The sequence below is a fragment of the Chiloscyllium punctatum genome, chromosome 31 (genome assembly GCF_047496795.1).
Source record: "Chiloscyllium punctatum isolate Juve2018m chromosome 31, sChiPun1.3, whole genome shotgun sequence".
Classification (NCBI taxonomy): domain Eukaryota; kingdom Metazoa; phylum Chordata; class Chondrichthyes; order Orectolobiformes; family Hemiscylliidae; genus Chiloscyllium; species Chiloscyllium punctatum.
Window position 1 is genome coordinate 74,882,461 of NC_092769.1, and position 10,030 is coordinate 74,892,490.

Sequence of the window (10,030 nt, forward strand, 5' to 3'; positions counted from 1 at the left end):
CCACTAGTATTTGAAGAACAAGAGACATACATGGGAACACCACTTCCTGCAAGTTCCCCTCCAATCTCCTCACCATCCCGACTTGGAAATATCTCGCCGTTCCCTCAGTCTGGCTGGGTCAGAATCCTGGGATTCCCTCCCTAAGGGACGCTGTGGGTCTACCCACAGCACATGGACTGCAGGGGGTCAAGAAGGCCCCTCCCCCCCCCAAGGGGCAACTAGGAACGGGCTGATAAATACTTAGCCCAGCCGCAATGTCCTGTGAGAGAACAGAAAGGAACTGAGAGAAATGCACTTCACTGTGATGCTGACTGTTTCAATCTGTGACCACAATCTGACACCAACAGACTTGTTTGTTTAAAAAAGCATCCAGCCATCATTATCTTTGATTTCCTGTTTCTAACTAAACAGACCCACTTCAACAAACCATATGATCTCTCTCTCACACACACACACTCTCTCACAGACACAGACATACACACACTTTCTCCAATGCCCATTCCTCTGGCCTCACCCATTCCCAGGGGGAGGGCACCTATACCTAACCTGTTGGTATTAGCACCTCCCCCCCCCCAGTGCAAGGTAGACCACAGCAAGAGGGGTTCTGCAGTGGTTCTAAACAACTGTCCATTTGTTTTCCTCTCGAAAAGGAAGGTACCAGCACCCTTTCCCTTGTTAAATGTCCCTGTTGTTGGAACAGTGAAAGCTGGAACAGAAGAAACCAGCAATTCCACGTTCCATTTTAAACATGATTCTCTGTTTGATACAACATCCATTAGTCAGTGTTGGGGGCTCAGGCAATGGGGCTGTGGAAACATCCTTCAGGGAGGGGACAGAGCAAGGAGGCGTTTGGCTGCAGTAATAACACCCCTCCACCAGATGGGGCGATAGAGCTGTGCAGCAAATTCAAAGTCTTTGCTGTCCTCTGATGGTGGGAACAGAGATCTGCAGCACAAAGGCAAAGAGAAAAACCTTTATTCATTCACAGGAAGTTGAAGAAATGTCTGAATAGGCCCAGCGTTTATTGCCCAGGGGACAGTTAAGTGTCTGTGGGTCTGGCATCACATGTAGGCCAGACCAGGTAAGGATGGCAGGTTCCTTCCCTAGAGGACATTAGTGAACCAGATGGTTATTTCTGACAATTGACAACATAGTCAGCGTTAGATTCTTAATTCCAGATTTTCTTTTATTGAATTCAAATTCCATCGGATTTGAAAAGGGGTCCTCAGGACATTATTTGGGGGTTTCTGGATTAACAGACCAATGATAATATACTGGAATAGCAAAATAGCAGGTTAGAATGGCCTCCTCCTGCCTTTAATTTCTTTGTAGTTCTGGCTCTTTGAAGTCATTCTTGAAGATCAGTTTGAGATTTCCTCCCACATTGGCGACAGACTGTGGCCAAATTGAAAGGAAATTATTTCTGGGAAATTAACTTTTTGCTATTTTGGCCGTGCTTCAAAGATTCTGTGGCCCCAGTTAACTCTCCACACATGAAAAGCTAATGTACATGCCATAAATTCTTCCCATCTGTCTGCCACCTTCAAACAACTGACAACTTTGTTTTGTTTCTGCCTGTTGTGAAATTTAGAAAGATCAGTCAAACCATCCCAATATAATATGGGCTTGCCTGACCTCAAGGCATCCCAGAGTAGTCTATAATCAACAAGGGAAGACTATATTCAGTCAGGCACATCCCTCTCAGCTCATCAATGTTACAGTTCTACTGCTTCTCCATTGAGGTGCCTCTGTGTCTGGTTAATGATCTGTAACTATCACATAAAACGAAATCATAAATCTTTTCATTAAGAGCTGATATCTCACCAAGGAGTTTTCACACAGACAACAAGCTGTTCAGAAAACTCTGCTCACATTTTGACAACTGTCACAAATTCTACCTCAGTTGCTGAGACAATCCACAATCCAACAGTACAGCACTCCCTCAGTACTGACCCTCCAACAGTGCGGTACTCCCTCAGTACTGACCCTCCGACAGTGCGGCACTCCCTCAGTACTGACCCTCCGACAGTACAGCACTTCCTCAGTACTGACCCTCCGACAGTGCGGCACTCCCTCAGTACTGACCCTCCGACAGTGCGGCACTCCCTCAGTACTGACCCTCCGACAGTGCGGCACTCCCTCAGTACTGACCCTCCGACAGTGCGGCACTCCCTCAGTACTGACCCTCCGACAGTGCGGCGCTCCCTCAGTACTGACCCTCCGACAGTGCGGCACTCCCTCAGCACTGACCCTCTGACAGTGCAGTGCTCTGTCAACACTGACCCTCTGACAGTGCAGTGCTCTGTCAACACTGACCCTCTGACCCTGCGGCGCTCCCTTGGCGTTGACCCTCCAACATTGCCCACTCCCTCAATACTGACCCTTCAACTCTATGGCCCTCCCTCAATACTGATCCTCTGACAGTGCGGTGCTCCCTCAGTGCTGACCCTCCGACAGTGCAACACTCCCTCAGCGCTGACCTTCCGACAGTGCGGTGCTCCCTCAGTATTGACCCTCCGACATTGCGTCGCTCCCTCAGCACTGACCCTCCGACAGTACGGCATTCCTTCAGTACTGACCCTCCGATATTGTGGCGCTCCCTTAGCACTGACCCTTCAATAGGTTGAAAGTTGATAAGTCCCTGGGGCCTGATGGTCTACATCCCAGGGTACTGAAGGAGGGGGCTCGAGAAATCGTGGATGCGTTGGTGATTATTTTCCAGAGTTCGATAGATTCGGGATCAGTTCCTGCGGATTGGAGGGTGGCTAATGTTGTACCACTTTTTAAGAAAGGAGCGAGAGAGAAAGCAGGAAATTATAGACCAGTTAGTCTGACCTCAGTGGTGGGAAAGATGCTGGAGTCTGTTATAAAGGATGAAATTACAACACATCTGGATAGTAGTAACAGGATAGGTCAGAGTCAGCATGGATTTATGAAGGGGAAATCATGCTTGACTAATCTTCTGGAATTTTTTGAGGATGTAACTCTGAAGATGGACGAGGGAGATCCAGTAGATGTAGTGTACCTGGACTTTCAGAAAGCTTTTGATAAAGTCCCATATAGGAGGTTAGTGAGCAAAGTTAGGGCGCAGGGTATTGGGGGCAAAGTACTAACTTGGATTGAAAGTTGGTTGGCTGACAGGAAACAAAAAGAGTAGTGATAAACGGCTCCATTTCGGAATGGCAGGCAGTGACCAGTGGGGTACCGCAGGGATCCGTGCTGGGACCACAGCTTTTTACAATATATGTTAATGATATAGAAGATGGTATCAGCAATAACATTAGCAAATTTGCTGTTGATACTTAGCTGGATGGCAGGGTGAAAATGTGATGAGGATGTTAGGAGATTACAGGATGACCTGGACAGGTTAGGTGAGTGGGCAGAGGCGTGGCAGATGCAGTTTAATGTGGATAAATGTATGGTTATCCACTTTGGTGGCAAGAACAGGAAGGCAGATTACTACCTAAATGGAATGAAGGTAAGCATGCAGGTACAGCAGGTAGTGAAGAAGGCTAATAGCATGCTGGCCTTCATAACAAGAGGGATTGAGTATAGAAGCAAAGAGGTTCTTCTGTAGCTGTACAGGGCCCTGGTGAGACCACACCTGGAGTACTGTGTGCAGTTCTGGTCTCCAAATTTGAGGAAAGACATTCTGGCTATTGAGGGACTGCAGCGTAGGTTCACGAGGTCAATTCCCGGAATGGCGGGATTACCTTACAATGAAAGACTGGAGCGACTGGGCTTGTATACCCTTGAGTTTAGAAGACTGAGAGGGGATCTGATTGAGACATATAAGATTATTAAAGGATTTGACACTCTGGAGGCAGGAAACATGTTTCCGCTGATTGGTGAGTGCCGAACCAAAGGACACAGCTTAAAAATACGGGGTAGACCATTTAGGACAGAGATGAGGAGAAACTTCTTCACCCAGAGAGTGGTGGCTGTGTGGAATGCTCTGCCCCAGAGGGCAGTGGAGGCCCAGTCTCTGGATTCATTTAAGAAAGAGTTGGATAGAGCTCTCAAGGATAGTGGAATCAAGGGTTATGGAGATAAGACAGGAACAGGATACTGATTAAGGATGATCAGCCATGAACATATTGAATGGTGGTGCAGGCTCGAAGGGCAGAATGGCCTACTCCTGCGCCTATTGTCTATTGTCTAATAGTGTGGCACTCGCTCAGCACTGACCCTCCGACAGTGCAGCACTCCCTCAGCGCTGACCTTCCGACAGTGCGGTGCTCCCTCAGTACTGACCCTCTGACATTGTGTCGCTCCCTTAGCACTGACCCTCTGACAGTACGGCATTCCTTCAGTACTGACCCTCCGATATTGCGGTGCTCCCTCAGCACTGACCCTCCAACTGTGCCTGCTCCTTTGGCGCTGACCCTCCAACAGTGCCCACTCCCTCAATACTGACCCTTCAACTCTATGGCCCTCCCTCAGTACTGATCCTCTGACAGTGCGGTGCTCCCTTAGCACTGACCCTCTGTTAGTGCGGCACACCCTCAGTACTGACCCTCTGACAGTGCAATACTCCCTCAGTACTGACCGTCCGACAGTGTGACACTCGCTCTGTACTGACCCTCCAACAGTGCGGCACTCCCTCAGTACTAAGCCACCGACAGTGCGACACTCACTCAACACTGACCCTTCAATAGTGTGGCACTTGCTCAGTACTGACCCTCTGACAGTGCAGCATTCCCTCAGCGCTGACCTTCCTACAGTGCGGCGCTCCCTCAGTATTCACCGTCCGACAGTGCAGCACTCCCTCAGCGCTGACCTTCTGACAGTGCGGTGCTCCCTCAGTACTGACCCTCCGACATTGCGTCGCTCCCTCAGCACTGACCCTCTGACAGTACGGCATTCCTTCAGTACTAACCCTCTGATATTGCGGCGTTCCCTCAAAACTGACCTTCCAACAGTGCCTGCTCCTTTGGCGCTGACCCTCCAACAGAGCCCAATCCCTCAATACTGACCCTTCAACACTATGGCTCTCCCTCAGTACTGACCCTCCAACAGTGCGGCACTCCCTCAGTACTGACCCTCCGACAGTGCGGCACTCCCTCAGTACTGACCCTCCGACAGTGCGGCGCTCCCTTAGTGCTGACCCTCCAACAGTGCGGCACTCCCTCAGTACTGACCCTCCGACAGTGCGGAGCTCCCTTGGTGCTGACCCTCCGATAGTGCAGTGCTCCGTCTCGGTGCTGACCCTCCGACAGTGCGGCGTTCCCTTGATGCTGGTCCTCCAACAGTGCGGAGCTCCCTTGGTGCTGACCCTCCGACAGTGCGGCTCTCCCTCTTGGTGCTGACCCTCCGACAGTACGGCGTTCTCTTGGGTGCTGACCCTCCGAGTGTGGCGTTCCCTCTCGGTGCTGACCCTCCGACGGTGCGGCGATCCCTTGGTGCTGACCCTCCGACAGTGCGGCGTTCCCTTGGTGCTGACCCTCCGATGGTGCGGCGATCCCTTGGTGCTGACCTCCCGACAGTGCGGCGTTCCCTTGGTGCTGACCCTCCAACAGTGCGGCGTTCCCTTGGTGCTGACCCTCCGACGGTGCGGCGATCCCTTGGTGCTGACCCTCCGACAGTGCGGCGTTCCCTTGGTGCTGACCCTCTGACCGTGCAGTGTTCCCTTGGTGCTGACCCTCTGACCGTGCGGCGTTCCCTTGGTGCTGACCCTCCGACAGTGCAGTGCTCCCTTGGTGCTGACCCTCCGACAGTGCGGCGTTCCCTTGGTGCTGACCCTCCGACAGTGCAGTGCTCCCTCTCGGTGCTGATCCTCCGACAGTGTGACGTTCCCTTGGTGCTGATCCTCCGACAGTGTGACGTTCCCTTGGTGCTGATCCTCCGACAGTGCGGCGTTCCCTTGGTGCTGACCCTCCAACAGTGCGGCGTTCCCATGGTGCTGACCCTCCAACAGTGCAGCACTCCCTCTCGGTGCTGACCCTCCGACAGTGCAGCACTCACTCGGTACTGACCCTCCGATAGTGCGGTGCTCCCTCGGTACTGACCCTCCGACAGTGCGGCACTCCCTCTATACTAACCCTCTGACAGTGTGTCGCTCCCTCGGTACTGACCCTCCGACAGTGCGGCGCTCCCTCTGTACTAACCCTCCGACAGTGCGTCGCTCCCTCGGTACTGACCCTCTAACAGTGCGGTGCTCCCTCTTGGCGCTGACCCTCTTACAATGCGGCGCTCCCTCAGTACTGACTCTCTAACAATGCGGAGCTCACTCGGTACTGACTCTCCGATGATGCGGCATTCCCTTGGTGCTGACCCTCCGACAGTGCGGCGCTCCCTTGGTGCTGACCTTCCGACAGTGTGACGTTCCCTTGGTGCTGACCCTCCGACAGTGCGGCGTTCCCTTGGTGCTGACCTTCCGACAGTGTGACGTTCCCTTGGTGCTGACCCTCCGACAGTGCGGTGATCCCTTGGTGCTGACCCTCCGACAGTGCGGCGATCCCTTGGTGCTGACCCTCCGACAGTGCGGTGCTCCCTCTCAGTGCTGACCCTCCGACAGTGCGGCACTCCCTCAGTGCTGACCCTCCGACAGTGCGGCGATCCCTTGGTGCTGACCCTCCGACAGTGCGGTGCTCCCTCTCAGTGCTGACCCTCCGACAGTGCGGCGTTCCCTTGGTGCTGACCCTCCGACAGTGCGGCGATCCCTCTCAGTGCTGACCCTCCAACAGTGCGGCACTCCTTCGGTACTGGTCCTCCGACAGTGCGGCATTCCCTTGGTGCTGACCCTCTTTACAGTGCAGCACTCCCTCTCAGTGCTGACCCTCCATAGTGCGGCACTCCTTCGGTACTGGTCCTCCGACAGTGCGGCACTCCCTCGGTACTGGCCCTCCGACAATGTGGCGCTCACTCAGTACTGACCCTCCGACAGTGCGGCGCTCCCTCGGTACTTACTCCCCAATGGTGCGGCACTCCCTCGGTACTGGCCCTCCGACAATGCGGCGTTCCCTCAGTATTGACCCTCCAACAGTGCGGCACTCCCTCTCAGTGCTGACCTTCCGACAGTGCGGCGTTCCCTTGGTGCTGACCCTCTGACAGTGCGGTGTTCCCTTGGTGCTGACCCTCCGACAGTGCGGCGCTCCCTCGGTACTCGCCATCCGACAGTGCGGCACTCCCTCTGTACTGACCCTCCGACAGTGCGGCGCTCCCTCGGTACTGACCCTCCGACAGTGCGGTGCTCCCTCGGTACTGACCCTCCGACGGTGCGGCACTCCCTTGGTACTGACCCTCCGACGGTGCGACGTTCCCTTGGTGCTGAGCCTCTGACAGTGCGGCGATCTCTTTGTGCTGACCCTCCGACAGTGCGGCGATCCCTTGGTGCTGACCTTCTGACATTGCGGCGTTCCCTTCGTGCTGACCCTCCGACAGTGCGGCGATCCCTTGGTGATGACCTTCTGACATTGCGGCGTTCCCTTCGTGCTGACCCTCTGACAGTGCGGCGTTCCCTTTGTGCTGACCCTCTGACAGTGCGGCGTTCCCTTCGTGCTGACCCTCTGACAGTGCGGCGCTCCCTTGGTGCTGACCCTCTGACAGTGCGGTGTTCCCGTCGTGCTGACCCTCCGACAGTGCGGCGTTCCCTTCGTGCTGACCCTCCGACAGTGCGGCGCTCCCTTGGTGCTGACCCTCCGACAGTGTGGCGTTCCCTTGGTGCTGACCCTCCGACAGTGCGGCGCTCCCTTGGTGCTGACCCTCCGACAGTGCGGCGCTCCCTTGGTGCTGACCCTCCGACAGTGTGGTGCTCCCTTGGTGCTGACCCTCCGACAGTGCGGCGCTCCCTTGGTGCTGACCCTCCGACAGTGCGGCGCTCCCTTGGTGCTGACCCTCCGACAGTGTGGTGCTCCCTTGGTGCTGACCTTCCGACAGTGTAGCGCTCCCTTGGTGCTGACCCTTGACAGTGTGGCGTTCCCTTGGTGCTGACCCTTGACAGTGTGGTGTTCCCTTGGTGCTGACCCTCCGACAGTGTGGTGTTCCCTTGGTGCTGACCTTCTGACATTGCGGCGTTCCCTTCGTGCTGACCCTCTGACAGTGCGGCGTTCCCGTCGTGCTGACCCTTCGACAGTGCGGCGTTCCCTTCGTGCTGACCCTCCGACAGTGCGGCGCTCCCTTGGTGCTGACCCTCCGACAGTGTGGCGTTCCCTTGGTGCTGACCTTCCGACAGTGTGGTGCTCCCTTGGTGCTGACCCTTGACAGTGTGGCTTTCCCTTGGTGCTGACCCTCCGACAGTGTGGCGCTCCCTTGGTGCTGACCTTCCGACAGTGTGGCGCTCCCTTGGTGCTGACCCTTGACAGTGTGGCGTTCCCTTGGTGCTGACCTTCCGACAGTGTGGCGCTCCCTTGGTGCTGACCCTTGACAGTGTGGCTTTCCCTTGGTGCTGACCCTTGACAGTGTGGTGTTCCCTTGGTGCTGACCCTCCGACAGTGCGGTGCTCCCTCTCTCTGAACAGGGAATATTTGGTGGGAGATTGAACTGAGGCATCCAAAATCAAGAAGGGAGTATTGGATCAAGTCAATGAGGGAGAAACCCTTCCGGAACTGACGGACTCAGATTGAAGGTGATTGGCACAAAACAAAACTGAGAAAAGCCATGAAGAAATATTCTTGAGCAAGTGGGCTTTCTCTGGAACTACCCAGCCCTAATTGGAAATTGAAACATTGGTTCCGACTGTTACATGGTTACCCTGGCCAGTCATACATCCTCGATTTATAGACCAGCAAATGTTATGAGCAACGGGGAATGAAGAGATGTTCAGAAATAATTAATTTGTAAAAAATATATTGAAAAAAATTATTTGTTTACCTTTTTGTCCATGAGCAACTGATATTAAATTTCTGCTCATTGACTCTGGCACATAACTCGGGATATATATTCTCATCACACTGTGATGCTGTAACACTTTGCTGAGTATTGCTTTTATCAGAATTGTTGACAACTGTTTAAGAAAGAAATCCAATTTGCGATATTTTTGCCTGATTGCATCCAATTGCTTCCAGTGACTCTGCCGGGGGTTTACTGTCATCCAGTGGTTTACCAGTCCTCTATAACCTTGCTGTTTACTGCTCTCAAAACACAACTCACTGCAGGGACTCTCAGCGCTTTCTGGAGGGTGGTGTGTAGTAGGGGGGTGTGAGCAGTTATTTCGGGTGCTAGCATGGAACCAGTTAACCTGTGGGATGTGGAGGTCGCTGGCTGGTCCTGGTATTTATTGCCTGTCCCTAATTGCCCCTTAAGAAAGTGGTGGGGAGATGCCTTCCTGAACCGCTGCAGTCCATGAGGTGCAGGGACCCCCGCACAGTGTTGTTAGGGAGGGAATTCCAGGATTTTGACCCGGCGACACTGAAGGAACAGCCGATATAGTTCCAGGTTGGCACGGTGGCTATTGGTTAACACTGCTACCTCACAGTACCAGGGACCCAGGTTCAATTCCATTCTTGGGTGTGGAGTTTGTGCATTCCCCTGTGTCTGTGTTCTCTGTTTCCTCCCACAGTTTGGAGATGTGCAGGCTAGGTGGGTTAGACATGGGAAATGCAGGGTTACAGGGATAGAGCAGTGGGTCTAGGTGGGATGCTCTGTGAAGGGTTAGTGTGGGCAGAATGGCCTGCCTCCACACTCTAGGGGTTCTATGAATGGTGAGTGGCTTGGAGGGGAACTCGCAGAAGGTGGTGTTTCCACGTATCTGCTGCCCTGTCCTTCTAGGTGGGCGTGGGTTTGTAATGTGTTGTAGGAGGAGCCTGGTTAAGTTGCTGCAGTTCCTCCTCTAGATGGTACACACTGCTGCTACTGAGTGTCAGTGGGGGAAGGAGTAGATGTTTGTGGATGTGGTGCCAATCAATCGGGCTGCTTTGTCCTGGACGATGTTAAACATTTTTTGAGTGTTGCACCCATCCAGGTAAGTGGGGAGTATTCCATCAGACTCCTGACTTGTGTGTTGGTGACAGGCTTTGGAGAGTCAGGAGGTGAGTTACTTGCTTCAGGATTCCCAGTTTCTGATCTGCTCTTACAGCCACTGTAGCTATAT